The sequence below is a fragment of the Zonotrichia albicollis genome, chromosome 1, assembly GCF_047830755.1.
Source record: "Zonotrichia albicollis isolate bZonAlb1 chromosome 1, bZonAlb1.hap1, whole genome shotgun sequence".
Classification (NCBI taxonomy): Eukaryota; Metazoa; Chordata; class Aves; order Passeriformes; family Passerellidae; genus Zonotrichia; species Zonotrichia albicollis.
Window position 1 is genome coordinate 51,527,542 of NC_133819.1, and position 15,926 is coordinate 51,543,467.

General features: G+C 37.9%; 1 long non-coding RNA gene across 4 annotated transcripts in view; it reads right to left on the bottom strand.

The window, feature by feature from the left end:
- The window catches only part of LOC102066250 (uncharacterized), a 125,448-nt gene that overhangs the window by 74,888 nt on the left and 34,634 nt on the right, over positions 1-15,926 (bottom strand). The window contains exon 3 of one of the 4 annotated variants that reach the window (XR_012580442.1): positions 6,604-8,651. The exons of 2 other annotated variants lie outside the window; for them this stretch is intronic. This is a non-coding gene — a long non-coding RNA (uncharacterized LOC102066250). Of the gene's footprint in view, positions 1-6,603; positions 8,957-15,926 lie in introns of those variants that run through there. One more of the 4 variants, XR_003380363.2, reaches the window with a different exon arrangement.

Here is a 15,926-nt window from a genome sequence, read left to right on the forward strand (position 1 = left end):
GCACCTTTGCCTGTATTGTCATGAGTGATGATGTGTGCCAGGTGCATTCAGACTCACAGTTTTCTGCCAGTCTCTTCTAGATAAATTCAGGTGAGGTGTGAGGATATCAAACACAGCTAACATAGCCGGCTCTGCCTGTGCTCGTGTTGTTTTAAAGTTCACCAAGGTATTTTATTGTTCAAAATATCTTGGTAAAATTTGAACCAAGATGTCTTTGTTTAAAATATGTCAGTTTATCTTCATAATGCTAAAGTCATAAAACACTAGAAATTTGGAGATCATCTGAGAGGTTGAGGTAGACCTGATTTTTCTGTCTCAAAAATTGTTAGAATTTACTGCAATAAAAATGAGGTGGGGGGAATCCATGTCAATAACAAAGAGTACCCTACTTCATATGAGGGCTACAAAAAGTGTTTCACAAAACAAGTGCTCATTTCATCACTCCTGCAGAGTTGTCTGAGCAGACTTTAACCCTCTGGTTAAGCATGTGTAGAAATGCTCAAATGGATGAAGCCATTTTTCTCTTAGCCTTTGGTTGAGGGATGATGTAGGTGGACTGAGATGACTCAAGATCAGCATTCTTCCCTGCAGGTGAGGCCATGTGTGCAAGTCTTACAGTGTCTGTAACATTGGATGCAACCATCTTCCTAACATTGAGGCTTCTCCTATTGGCACATGCTACACTCAGTAACCAAAATCCTGTGTGAGTCTTTGGGATAACTAGCTCCTGCTATGTCTGCCTGTGAGCTGGACCCATTCATCTGTCACAGAAAAAAAAAAAAAACAAAACCACAAAAAAAAAAAAAAAAAAAAAAAACCAAAAAAAACCAAAAAAAAAAAACATAAAAACCTTTTTGGTTGGACTGCCTTTGTGGCACAAAGATAATGAAGCCTGTAGGGTTTCTGAAGAGAAACTGGTCAAACAATTTTAGTGAGAAAATCTGAGCTAGCCGGTAAGGGTCTTGTTTTGGACGGTTTTTTTCCAGAGGGAGGAAAGGTGAGGAGAACAGGAATTGTTGTTAATATTTAACTAGCTATGCCTTATCATCAGAGAATCATAGCTTGAGTTCTAAAGTCTGCAGACTTTCCTCACAGGATCATAAGGAGTCAAATTTTTTACAGTATCCTGAATTTGCCAAAGACAAGGAGCAGCTTTCATGAGGAATTACTATGGCAAACACCTTACAGTCATATTTGGGAAGTCAGGTGTCATGTGTGGGCCTCCTTTTTTCAGGGAGTTTACTTGTCCTTTTTCTTGGATCCTACTTTCCCATAGATCTGCTCTCCTGAATTCCTGTCTCACAAGTCTGTGAAATGATTCATCGCCCCATAACCATTCCCACCAAAAAAGTAAATCAATGGGGTCAACTCAAGTCTTCCATAGTTTTTAAACTTAAAGACTAGAAACTATAATGAACAGAAAAGCACATTTTGAAAAAAATCCACAAATACCCTGCCTGTTCATTCTCTCAAGTGGACACAATGTACTGTGCACTCCGTTCTCAGTAAATGGATATTTAGCTTTAAACACTTGAACAGTCTCACTGAGTTATCAGGACAACTTAGGCACTTAAAGTTAAATACCTAAGGTTAAGAATGTGCTTTTTTGGTATACTAGTAGCACAGTGACAAAATTATCAGCCATTGGTAAGCACAAGTCTAAACATTAAAAGCTTTTCATTTTTCTTTTCTTAGTCATTTTTTCATAAGGAAGTAAAAGTGAAGAAATTCCAAAGGTGAAATATTTTGATGGGAAGTTGGAATATTTCAATGGGAAAAAACTTTTCTTATATGTCATGACAACTGTATTTTGGTTGCTTCATGGTTCTGTATTCTATACAGCCTTGATTACTTTCCTATCAGGAATGTTGGTGGAGAGGAAAAGCAATGTATGACAAGAGATTGTTTTCCTTAAAACCTCTGATCTATGGACTGTGGTGAAGGTTCAAGTTAGGTAAATATACCTACTGTAAGTGACTAGTACAGCCTTTCCAATTGAAAATATTTTACCTTTTAGAGCACAGAGTCATAATCTTCTAAGAGCTCTATGAAGAAACAGGGATTTTTTTTTGTGGAGAGGAATAGTGTGCTGATCAGCCACACATGCAAAATGCATATACAAGAGGTACAGCGTGAGACACAGTAATTTATTCATTTTTTTTCTTGGCCCTCTGCACAGTGTTGAATGACCCCATTTCAAAATATTCTGTGATTGTTGCAATAGAAACTGTTACAGCTGTCATCAGGTTCAAAATGCCTACACTAAAGTATCATTTCATCTGGTTTTAGCGCAGGTGTTTTTTCAGCCAGCATAAATAAAATGAGGTATGCCCTAAAATCCTTTATTTAGCAGATTGTGACGGTCTGTTGCTGCAGACACCCAGCATTTAGTAAAGAGTTTATGTTATTTCTGCAGCTTGAATACATACTTGGAAAGGAAGAAAAAGTTTTTTGCCTTTTTAGTTGTTTCATAGGCCAGTGACCTTTGTAAATGACAACAAATCTCTGCTGAATGAAGGATGAGGGAAAAGGGGAAAACATTAAGATATTTTGTCCTACTTTTTTGTGGCATGTTGGAAACAATCACAGTGCCTATTTGTCATGTTCCAGCTTTGTCTCCCTTTTGCAGTAGTCTCTGACAGGCTGAATGAAGAAAATCTAAGTGAAGATGAATTGGCAAAGGTATCACTTCTGGTCTGCCTAATTCTGAAGCAGATGAAAAACATATATAATACCAGGATGTTAAAGTGAAGGAAACATTACCATCAAGGGACTGCAGGGATAAAATAAAAATCCTTTGGGCAATTTTGGCAACAAATGAATAATCTAAATGTGTTTCTCATAATTCAGGATCTTCTGTCTTTGTGCTATTTGTAACATTGCAGTAACAAGCAGGCTGTTCACAATGGAAAGGAGTGAGCAAGGTGAGCAAACATCAAAATAATAGTTCTAAGAATAGAGGAAAATATGAAAAAATTCCCTAATATCAATCTTTATTTGTGCTGATTTTTTTTTTTTCCATGGGGGACATGTGTTTCTGTTTTAACTCATTTAAAACCAGATGGAGGAAATACTCACAAGCAAACAACACAGAAAAATCCTTCCTCATCCTATTTAAATAGATGCAATGAATTTCACCACTCTTTCATGCAAGAGTTGTATACCTGAAAATCTAAAAAAGTCTGGTGATCCTGGAGAGTGTGACAAAGTCCATAGAAAGCTGCCCCAGGGCAGTGCACCAACTGCCAGGAGCTCTGTATCCATCTAAATGCCAGTGCCTGGAGGAAACACCCTGGTGAGCCCAGCTTGCCAGCTTCCCTCTTCCCTTCACTACCTAAAGCAAGCATTCAAGGTCTCATAATGATGGTCACCAGGAGTCAGGGGCTAAGGATCATATCCTGACCATATTCTTTCATTCAGAGAGGGAAAAGAGATATCCAGACCTCAGTCCTGTGCGAGAAAATTGCCCAATAAGTTACAGTTTTCACAATGTAAAATCATTGAGCTACCAATGCTGTTTCCTTTGTGCAGTCCAGTGGCAAGAAAGCTACTCAGCCATGCTTGTGCATGCACACAAAAGCTTGCTCTCTCCCTGTCTGTGTAGATTAAAGCTGGAGACACATTATTCCATAAATAACAATACAATCATATATAAACTCTCTGGGCAATTTACTACAGGCAGATTGTGAGCAAGACAAGATAAGAAGTTCATGGAGATGAACTGAAAGACCTTTATGCAAAAATTTGGCCGTCTTCCCCTGAGTTCTGAGGAGAATTTTACTAGTGGCCTGCATCTAAAAATGATTGAAGCTTAGTAAACAAATCAAGTTAAGAGAATCAAATTTCTGGTTTTATTCAAAGCTGGTTTATATTAGGGTTTTCCCATTTAGTTCAGTAAAATAATTCTCCACTGACCGCACTTTGAAACTAGATCCAAAACTTTATCTTCTATAGCTTAAAAGATAAATATCACACCTGAAAATAAATTTAGAGCATTAGAACTACTTGAAATTGTTCAGTAATTATTCTTTCTCCAAAATTGTCCTTTAAAACAATAAAAGAGAAAAATATTTAGAAAAAATCTTATTGTTGTTGCTCTTTAAAAAAAATATTGTTTGTGTTCAAGGTTTTCTAATGTTTATTGGAAATATTATGGACCTGTTTTTTTCTTTGCTGACCTGATTTTAGCAAAAAGAAACATCTGGATGTCCGCAGGGATATTTCCAATTCAGCAGTTCAAAAGAAAAAAATGCAGATGCTTGCATTTTGCAAACAAATTGCCAAACTCCCAAAATGGATCTGTTTCACACAGCTTCAAATGTAAATTACATCAAGTAGTTCAAAATGTGTCATGAAACCTCATATTCTTTTTCAGCCACCTGTACAGACTAATTGATGTTACATCATCTGTGCCTTTTTTACAAACTGAATTTCTGCCACAGTCACTGTTATTGTGAATTTTCTGCCTTTTCAGGAGGAGCAGCCACAAAGGGAATTTAGCAAACAGAGGAATGACAGTGTCTTATTGAAATTACTCCCCCACAAAACTGGTATGAGGCAGAGAGTGTGGGAGGCACAGAGAAGATTATCTTCAGGTTGTAGATTGATAGGCACCACATGGCCTGATCCTGTGGGGCAATGTCTGTGACAGTCACTTCATACAGACAGATCTTAATGCACTCTCTGCAATGATTTCTGCAGGCCTGTAACACCAGGGAATGATGTCACGCAATGCTCTGACGCACATTTTATTGAAAGAAGTCTGATTACCTTTTCATGGATGCTGATTAAAATTTTGCTAGTGGTTTAAATGGAAGTAAAAAAAAATATCCGAAGTTAACAAATCACACACAGCTAGAGAAATTTTGGCTTTATTTCTAACAGCTTTAGACATACTGGTGTGTCCCCAGTGAGTTCGGGGAACTATTCTTGATTAATGGCCCAAGAAAATTATCATGGGTGGCAAGTATAATATGAAAGTCAGCATTCTGATAGCTACCCTAGTGGGAACAAAATTTCAATAATGTGATATAGTTATGCTTATTAGGCTTATCATCTATTACAAATGAAAGTCCCTACTGCACTCATTTGATTTCAGGAACCACCAAGACACTGGATGAAAGACAGCAAATGAGTTTCATTTTTCACACTTTTTCTCCAAAGCCACCAATAGTTCATCCATCCTGAGATGACATCCTAACTTGTGTAGGCAAAAGTGTTTTCCAGTGACTAGATCATTCCCAGCCCAGGACACGTCCTTTATCTTTAGCTTCATGCTCTTGATTTTTCTGGTGGCAGGTCACTTATTGTTGCTGTGCACTCTGCTGGGTATCTTCCTCTCCTTCTGAAGAATTGTATGGGGTCCTGAGCATCCCTGTCCTTAGTACCCTTCTCTTCTTTTTCTTTTGCCTCATTTCGCTGCATTCTCTCATCTGTAAATAAAATTTCACGTCTCCCCTCTTCACTGGTGATTCTCACACCTTGTCTTCTCTTCTAGACCAGATTTTGGTCTAGGACAAAATTTTAACTTATCTCTGTAGCTCTTCACTAGCAATCTCAATGGTAAAAATAAAATTCCTATTTTTGTCACCAAGACCTCATAATTATTGTTCCCACTGTTCAGACTAGCATGAGACATCATCTTCAGCACAGCTTATTCTTTGGATTCACACTTTTAGGGAACAAGAATGTCTGATAAGTTGTCATTACTAAGACAGAGCCTTTCCTGTCCATGTAAGCAATTAAAATTTGTCATTCTGGCATCCTTTGTTTGGGGCCTCAACTACTGCAGGTTACTTTTCTCTGGCTTTGAAAAATGTGTGTTTGCCCTGCGGACGGGCATGCAGAATGCAGCTGCAGACAGTATTTTTTATGCTGTGACACTGTCTGTCTTCACTGCTGTGACAGACGCTTGGCTCCCAATTCTCTGCTGTGAAAAGCATTCACTGCGTCTCCTCATTTGTAAAGAGTGCTCAGGCTGGTTCCCAGCGCTCTGCCTTTCAAACATAATTTCATATTGAAATAAAGCTGTCAGTGGTGGCTCAATGAGCTGAGCCACAGCCATAGTACAGACAGAATTTTCCTCTTTCTGCAGCAGAATGGTGCCTGGTTAAGACCCAAACAGTGGGTCATTCAGGTCTCTCCGTGGTCTCTTGCCTACTTCTTTAAGCCCTATGGGAGAAGAAAATTTTGCTCTTATACAGAGTCCTTAACTACGTACTCAAGTACTACCAGTAATAACTTGGAAAAAAAAATTAAAACTTGCTATGTCAGCACAGAAATACTCTTTCTCAAAAGCCCTGCCTAGAAGAGGAGTTGAGGATCACTGTCCAATAAATGTTTAGTTAACACATGGCAACAATTACAGCTTGAAAAATAAGACGAAAGTGAAAAGCTACTTTTTCATCCATCTTAAATTCTTCCACACATAATGAGACAGGTGAAAAATGTTTTACTTGGAGGTAGATGTCGCTTCTGAAAGCTTTTAGTCACTAATTACAGAGAGGCTTTGCTTTGTAGCATACTTAATGTCAATTCTTCAGCAAATTCTGGTTTAAAAAATAGTTGTTATATTAATTGATATGTGATTAAGTTGCCAATTTTTCCTAGGATTTCTGTGCTAAAGTATTTTTCTTGTCATTGTAGACCTATTAATGTTAAAAAACAATTATCTCTAAGGAGGTTGTTTCAAGAAGTTCAGAATGTTTTAACAAGTTAAAATTTGATACATAAAACTATGCTTAAAGATATATATATACACATCACATCAGGCTTGGCACTTCTTCATAACAGGAAAAGCATCCAAGGATTTTTGTCTTGCCTCACAATTGCAGTGATGAACTAATACCTGGGCTATCCTACAAGGTAGATTTTTGTGGTTTTTGATATGTCATGTACACTAATTTTTGTCTGAGGTTGATGAAGAGGGATAAAGGCTCCACCAGAATGCAGCTGAATTTGAGGTGTGTTGGTTGCCATTCTATAATCACTTATTCCAGGGCCTAAAATTGTAGCAGTTAAGCTTGTCTTGAATTGTGTGCCTCAGTTTTTGACTATCTAATAGGAATAAAATTCCCTTTCACTATTGCAGTGGTTTAGGTTGACCAACTTGAGATTCTCAGCCAATGCTCCTATTAATGTAGCAGGTTCAGTGCTGGCCAAATGTCCATGTACCCTCTAGAATGATTTACACATTCCCTTCTGTGAGACAGGATTAGGAGGAAGACAAAGCAGGCTCAAAATTTTAAAAGGGTAAAAGGAAACTTTATTAACAATAACTAAAGGAAAGAACAATAAGAATTAAACTTTTAGTAAGAACACTTCTCCTCCCCCCTGCAATCTTTTCTTTCCCACTAACAACACACAGAAACAATTCAGTCAGTTTTTCACTTGTAGAAGAGACTTTCTTCAGTTCACTTTGGGAGAGGAGTCTCTCTTGTAATGCTATGGAGACTTCTCCACAAGAAAACAGTTCTTTTATAGATTTTAATTTCCACAAATAGCAGCTGCCCAGGAATCTGCAGCTGGAATTGTGAAGTCCCTCCCATCTCTTGCAGCCTTCCCACAGTTGTGTTCATGGGCCAAGTCAACTTATGGGTTACTATTTTAAGGTACCTCATAAGTTGACATGAGCTGTTCTAGAGCAAAGGTTCTCTTTATGTATCTCTGAGATCTTCATCTCTGGGAATAGAGGTCTTCTTCTTTCCCAGGGGGCAAAGGGTCTTCATCACTCTTCTCTCTCTCTGTTCAAATTTCTCATGGGATCACAGCTATGTCAACATCTGCTTGCTTTAGCATAGATGCCTTTGCCCATATCTACAATTTGAAAGCTCCATCTCCCATACCTTTCAATGAGTAAGAGGGAAAAAGAGTCTGATGTATAAATTATATCTACTCCATAGCCTGGCAAGAGGATTTCAGCCCAGGACTGAGGCATCTCCTCAATCCCTTCCATCTGGAACTTGACTTCTTCCTGACCTTCATGTCTCATGTTGTTCTCTCTGTATCTTCACTCTTTCCTTTTCTTTCACTCAAGAAAGAATTGATATTTGTACGTTTCATTAACTAAAAGAGTTAATATCTCGCCCTGCAGATGGTTATGTGATCCAGGCCGGGCGTCTGCCAAAGCAGTCACAATGATGGATCTTCAGGCCGCACTGGGAGGGCTGTGTCAGGATCTCAGGGGGCCCAGACAGAATGGAGGTGCTGGAGACCAGCCCCTGCTTCATTCAATTCCAGCTGCAGGCTGAAAAACTGATGGCTTTCCCTCTGTCTGTCCAGCAGCTGCAAGAGCCAGGTTGGGCCCCTCTAGGCCTCATGGGCAGGCAGCCTGGCAGGGCTTAATGTCAGCAGGATGGTATCAGCCATGGCCCAGCCCTGCCTTGGCTGGGGGCTCCATGGCCTCCCCTTGACCACCAGGCCACCAGGCCAGGAGGCGAGGGGGGAACTTCTCTCTCCAAAGGCTGGAAGTAAGAGAGTTTTTCCCAGAGTTTGTGCATTTTAACATGTGCGTTCACAGAGCCGTGTTCAGCTTTCTAGCGGTTTAACAAAGTGTCAATATTCAAAACTAGTCACTGATTGGTTTTTGTCAGGCACAGAGGAAACTTCTACCAGCTTCTCTTGGAAAATCACTTCCATAACTGGCTTCTTCCCTGCTCACCAAAAAACAATTAATATACAACTAGCACAACTACGTTTTCTATTTAGGTTGCCAGTTATTTGGAGCAATAATTAATTTAACAATGCATAAATGTCATAGCTATAATAGGGCTTATCTTTCAGGTATTTCCCAATACATATTGACGTATGCATTGACTGCACTACATATTGACAAAAGATTAAGAATTCTTTGAAAGGAAGTTATTCTGTGATAACTTAAAAGTCATGTTTAATTTTAAGCAATTTCCTTGAGATGTTTGTCCTCATTGACCTGTTAGTTCTTCTACAGTCTCTTTGTCTGCAAAGAGAGTAAAATAAAATTGAGAGCATTGTTGCTTTTCCCTCTGGCAAATCTGGGCTATATGTTCTAGCTGGCACAGTTGAATTCAACCCTAGCTTCAGTATTTGCCCTAGTTTCTTCTTGGTTACAAAAAAAAAAAGACTAAGCACTTTAGATTGAGTCTGCCAAAGGGATAATGAAGACTTCTGTTGAGATTGTAGTTTTAGGAATGTTTTTCTTTCTTTCTTTCTTGCTTTTGGAAAATGCCAGAATGAATGAATGAAAACATAAATCTCCTTTCTTCATATAGGAATGAATACTTTTTAAAGTCCATGTTTTTCTGGCGTGTTTTTTCAATCTTGTCTCCTTTTTGAAGCAGGTCTTAATTGAGCATGTAGTTTTTGCAAAACAATTTTTCACGGAAAATATGTTAGGAATCATTAATAGGCTATACGTATAATTCTGTTCTGATTACTCATTTTGTTCTGTGGAAAACCTGAGGATAATTGGGATGCATGAATTTACAATAGAGACTCGCTTAAATCTCCTCACCCTGTGGTTAGCCAGAATTGATCATGGTGAAACAAACAGCAAGGTAAGTTCTTCTGGGTGAGTAGGAAAGGAGGCTAACCTGGTGGATTGAGTGGGTCAGAAAATGAGGTTTTTTTCTGCAGGAGCTGAAATTGCATAAATTGTAAGTCCTTGATGAGATCTTTCCCCTCCCAAAATAAGTCATTATCCAGTATAAGATTTTAGAAAAGGTAGAGCAATAATCTGATTAAAAATGGGTAATTCCTGTGGAAGTGAGATGGGAAAATCTCAAAATGGATATGACTATTTCCTGGGGAATACAGTGAAGCTATGCAAAATATTGTTTAGATGTATGATTTCTTTCACATTTTCTTTTCTGCTGAAGAGCAGCAAAAGACTTGTCTGATATTTTTGGCATTGTTAAAATTCCTCAGATCTCCTTGTAATGGAGAGCTGGAAACTTTTTTCTTGTCCTAGAAATGGATTTTTCAAAACTCTCTGGTGGGTCTCGCATCAGTCCATATCTTTGCATGTGCTAATAATAAAGGAGAGGGAAAAAAATAACAAGCTTATATTTTATATGAGGTAATGTTGTCTCTATTCACAGCCCACAAGCTATGATTTCATTCTGCTCTAAAGGGCTTTGCAATGAAGCCATTCTTGAAGGCCACAATACTTAGTTTGCTGTTCCTAGGTCACAGGTTCCAAGGTATTTTGGTGGTCAGGTGAAACTGCAGAATCAGGCTGTTCTGCTGTGCTACCTTTATCACTATAAAACTGTTCTCTAAAGGTGCTTAACAATCTGAGGTATTGATTTAAGCTTCCTGATTAGCAGTCTGATATAAAACACAGGGACTATAAATCTTGTGTAATATTTGAGCAGGAGATAAATACTGAAGCTTCCAGATAAGGACAATTTCCTTTCTGGAGAAAAAGCTACTGTGGTAGAGTAGGCTTTACACATTTAAGAGCGCATTTCCAAAACATTTGTTACAAACTTAAATATATTGTGTTTCATTTTGATCTCAGGAATAAAACTGGGAAAATTAATTTATCAGTCTGAGGTGTTAAGTGAAAATCTGCTCATTTCTTTCAGTAAGCAGCTCTTTGGGCCAATATATATAGTTTTGGCATAAATGATTGCCATTAAAAAGTCATAACTTATCAATAGATATAAAATGTGGATATATCTACAGTGCTTTCCCTAACACTTTCAGAATGCAAAGCAACTGCATTAGCTCAGATGCTGTGAGATAGCAACTACTGGTGAATTTTGATTTTTTTTAATGAGACTCGCTGCAAGTCTTAAATGTCCTCTGTTCTTCCGCAAGTTCACTGAAAGAAAAAAAAAGTAAAAAACAAAAAACACACATAACTAAACCCAAAGAAAACTTACCACTAGTGAAATTTCTAAGGCTATTAATTTCTATTTGATGTTTACTGAGGCATATTCCACTGCTTAGGAGTGTATATAATCTAACAGCATACACTGCTTCAGCAGAATTACAAATAATTCCAGAGAAAGACAATAATTTTGCTCAGAACCTGCCTGTATGAACCCACTACCTACCACCTTTTGACAAATTTAACCCTTCTGTGTTAAGTTTAGCCTAAAGGTAAAACATCAGAAAATTACCTGGATAGCTGAGAGAGCACATTTTAGAAGACTTCCCTTCCTGCTACAGCTCCTGGTGCCGGATAATCCTGGGGTGAAACTCCTTTTCTAAATTTATCTGTGTCCAGGTCACTGGCATTTGCTCTTCCACAAACATTATCGCTTAGCTTTCAATGGCTCTTTCCCCTTCCCTTCAGACAGAAAGGTCTGTCTGACTTTTCTTCTACACCCTTTCAGAAAGGAAAGCTGTGAATTGATGGTTCCAAAAACCAGAAAGAACCCTTTCTCATATGAATTATGGGGCAGTTTCGGACAATAAAAACTAATACAATTAGTAATTCCTGTGGGAAGGTAAGATAGATGTTCTGCTGCCTTGTGTATCACCCTCAAAAAACAAAACAAACACCCCCCTGCCCACAATCCCCAAAGCCATATTACCAGTTTAATTGCAGTTTCAGAATTATGACTGCAGTTAGTTAAGTGTAGATGGAGAGACATCTCAGCTAGATTTTTTTTTTTTTTACGTCAAGTTGAGCATGATATTTTGACACCTGGAAAATCAAGTTATGACTTACAAATTGTGCAAATATAATGTGTAAGTAATCTGCAGAGAATAAACAGATAACTAAAACATCATTTTCTTGAGAAATTTTTATGGCCAGGGCCACATTTAAATGCAAAGTAAAGGTTCAGTCCAATGATTAACCCAGGAACAAGATGCTGCTGGTATATTAATTGACCTAATAAAGTATTCTACCTTAGGCAGCCTTTGTCTACATCCATTACATTACAGAGCAGCCAGTCAGTCAGAGTAGTTATAATTCACACACACAAAAACTGTGTTAAGATAATGGATGTGATGTGTCAGCCTACATAAACTGCCAAAAATGGAGCCAAGAATTCCACTCCTGAGTCAACAATACTTTGAAGTGTAGGGGGCAAGATTTAATCACCCCATTCATTCTAGTTTACTTGCATCACAGTGATGAATGCTGCACAGGCAAATGATGCTTCCTCAGTTGATTCATGATGGTAATTAAAGGCCCATAACTTTCCTTTTCAGGAAGTTCTTTTCTATTTGCTGAGTTCTTTTATTATTATTAATTTAAATGTTATTTTCACAAATCCTGTGTCAGACATTTTTCTCAGGACAGGTCACTAGAAAAATACTTAATAAGGTCTTATGATTTTTAGAGTCAGTGCAACCCTTTTTAGGGTTAAGCAAAACCCCAGATCACTTATATTAAGGGTCTCTGAAAATTTTGAAGTCTTCATATGGAATTCATTGATAGGTAAGTGGTGGCCTTTTAACTTTTCTCTCCACCCAGAAGATGACCAGAATATCAGAAGCCAATCAATGAAAGGAGGTGTCAAAATATCCAGTGAGTTACTGGTTCAGTCACTCTATACAACATCAGATAACCATTGGTAGGATAGAATGATTGGGATTCTTTTATTACAGCATGTAAAAGCAGAAAATAATCAGTAATGCAGGGATTAAATTATTTAAGGAATAATCACTTACCCTTAATTTAATGTTACTCTCCAGAACTGCAAAAACTTGGTCAGTTGTTTAATAACCTGACTTTACTGTTGTGGTTTCAAACTGGGCATCTTGACTAAATTAAATAATTTTGAAAACATGATCATCTTTTTTAGAATTTGAATGGTTGCTAGAAAATAATCTCCAATGAGAAAGTACATCCTATGTGTTAAATAATAGCTTTTGGGGTTTGTAACAATTTTTTTCTAAAATAATCAAGAAACTAATATACTAAGCAATTGCCTTTGGAATTTGTGTATTCATACTTTTTAACTGTGTAAAATGGCACTTACCTTTAAATCCAAAAATCTAGTACATACTCAAATTCCCTTTTGTATCTAATGGGACATTTTGATCAATCTATTTTAATTTAAAAATATAGATTGCCTTTGTATTTATATTTCCCATGGCAAAAAAAAAAAAAAAAAAAAAAAAGAAAAGAAAAAAAGGAAAAAACCCCAAACAAAACAAAAAAAAAGGAAAAAACACACACAAATACACACAAAAACAAACAAACAAAAAAAACCCCTACATCAAGACTTGCCCAATAATGTTTTTATACTTTTATTTTGTCCAGAAACATGGGTACAAGGGAATGAGGCACTTTAGGATTGAGAGCTGAGCTGAATTAATTGCTCCTCTATTTTACTGGGTGAAACATAATTGCACTTACAAGCCATGAATGCTCTTGAAATTTCTTCAGGAAGAAAGTCAGAGAGATGGAAGAAAATGAGGAGCAGTCAGCTTCCTAACAGAGCATCACACTCCCCTGGCCTGAGAGGAGGTCCAGCCCTCTGAATTCAGTTACCTCCCTCATTCCTAGGTCTTCTGATCTTTTTATTTAATATTTGAATTGCACTACCCCAGAGGCACTGGCTGTGTTTTCTGTATAAACTTAAGTAGGCCCTAAATTCATGTGACCATATTCAAACACAGTATTTGTGTTTGGATTTTGTGGATGAATTCTTCTGTTTGTTTTTTTGGTAAAGCTTATTAAGGAAATTTTTTCCACAAGGTACTTGATAGAATTATAGCACTTTTTGCCATTGCTGGGTTTCTGCCATCATATATCATACTGCAGAGCTCCAAACTTCACAGAGAAAAATAGAGACCATTTATTTAGTTACCTCATAAGACAATTCTGCTTCCATAGGCAGAGGCACCAATCTTAAATTTGCTGACACTAAACTGTGGTTGGTTCTGTTCTAACCCTTTCCTTCCCTTACCAATACTCCTATCATTCTTCTTCCCTGTTTTCCTGGCTCTGTGCTCTCCCCTTTCCACCTCAAGAGCTCATTAGACCTTTTGTGAGCCACTTTGACTCACTGTTGTAACAGAAAATGTTCAGTTGTCTTTTCTTTTCCCCCTGGAGTTAGTGAATTAAAGAGGCTGTCAAAAAGGATAAAGTGAGCGCCAGCATGGAGAACATGTGGGAGTGGGAAAGGGGTAAAGGACATCCCCTTTTGGCAGTGGTTATCTGTTAATTCTCTGTTATTTCACTACACCAGGCCCCAGAAGATGACCAGAAAACTCTAGTATCACTTTTGATGTCTGCAAATTACTAAATAACTCTTTTGGATTATAGAGATCCTCTTTTATGCCATGGTTCCCTGGTAGCAAAATCAGTTGTACCTTCTCTTGCCTTCAGCACTCATTCCCATGACATTGCCTGCTATAATATACAACACATTTCACTGGTGCCATTTGTACAGTGGAATTGCAACCAGATTTACAAGGGAAAATGTGTAGGATGAAAAAGCAGGGGGTTTATCAGTTGTTTTTTAAAAAAAAACCATCTGATCAAGCCTGTAAACACCTTGCTAAACTCTTGGAAATGTGGTGACTTGCCAAAAAGCCAGAGGCTAGCAAGAATGCACTAATCAAGAAAGAAAATGCGAGTATTCTTTTAGGGAAGCTCACAAGTATGTCGGAAGAGAAAATGAAATCTAATCCCAGAAAGCAAGACAGGCATATTTATTGTCACTTTTTCCAGTCTAGTCCCTACCACCCCCATTCCCCACCCCCTAAAAAAAAAAAAAAACAGGGAGAAATCATGCTATTTCATTGTCCTTAAGTGAGATTCATTTTACAAGAGGAAAGAAAACAGAAGGCATAACTTAAGAAAAGACAAGTTGGGAGATTTGGTATATTTAGGCAGAGAAGGAAAAAGTGAAAAAATGAGCCATTTGAGTCAACACTGTCTGGTAATCTAACATGGAGAAAGGAAATCTAGATTGATCTAAAATTCTGTAAGAGCTAAAATCCTACTTTTTTCATAATTCATATCTCTAAATGTGCTCTGCAAATGCCTGCCAGATACTGATGCAGTGTGTTCTGTTCACCTAGAAGATTTATCAAGCCAAATTGCTTGGTCAAGGAAGTCGACTTCATAGTACAAAAAATCCTTTATCAAGCAAACTTATATCTTAAAAAAATAATTAAAATAAAAATTATACTTTTCTTTAGGCAACTTTCCCCAAACGGTCTTAGTCTTAGCGTCATAGCAAGTAAATTTACTATGCCATATATCACTGCCAGCTTAATTCAGAATGAGCTGTGATTCAGTATTGGCAGCAGTGGTAAGTTGGCTACAGTCTACTGAAGCTTTCTATTTTTTCCCACATAACTTCTAGCTATCTTAAGGCACAACTTGGTTGGAACCACAGATATGACTGAACATTTCTATTCAACTTCTTTCGTTTCTATGATATTTCACATAAAATATCATTCCAAATGCATCCTAAATACTGATATGCCTGAACTGTGCAAATCTGAGTCCAAGCTTAGATGTGGTTTTATACTGTATGACATTAGGTTGAATTCACCCAGCTGAGGCAACTGCCAGACCAAACCAAAGGTGAATAACCTCCAACACCTGCCTGCCATGCTGTACCAGCAATGAAGAAAGAGGGATTTGTAGCAATGGACAGGGACAGGAACTTCTGCTTAAGATGGCAAAAGAGCATTACGCAGTCAGAGCTTGCAGGACTGAATTTTTAAAGCTGCCGGTAAGATTTAGTTCCTTATTGTGGGCAGGGGTAGCAGGCCCACAAGAGCAGCAACATTTGCTACAACACCCTATCAAGGTTGATCTTTAAGCTTAGGAAATGATCCCACAGGAGACAATACCTCAAACCAGTGTAATCCTGTCCTATCACCTGCCCTTGCCAAGCCCTCATCTCTCAAAGGTGCCACTTGGGTTTGCCTGGGAATGAAGTGAAGTCACTGAGGCTATTTCCTTCAATGGTTGGCATCCTCTCTCCAAACTTCCTATCAGGTGGTTCTTCTGCTGGGTTCTA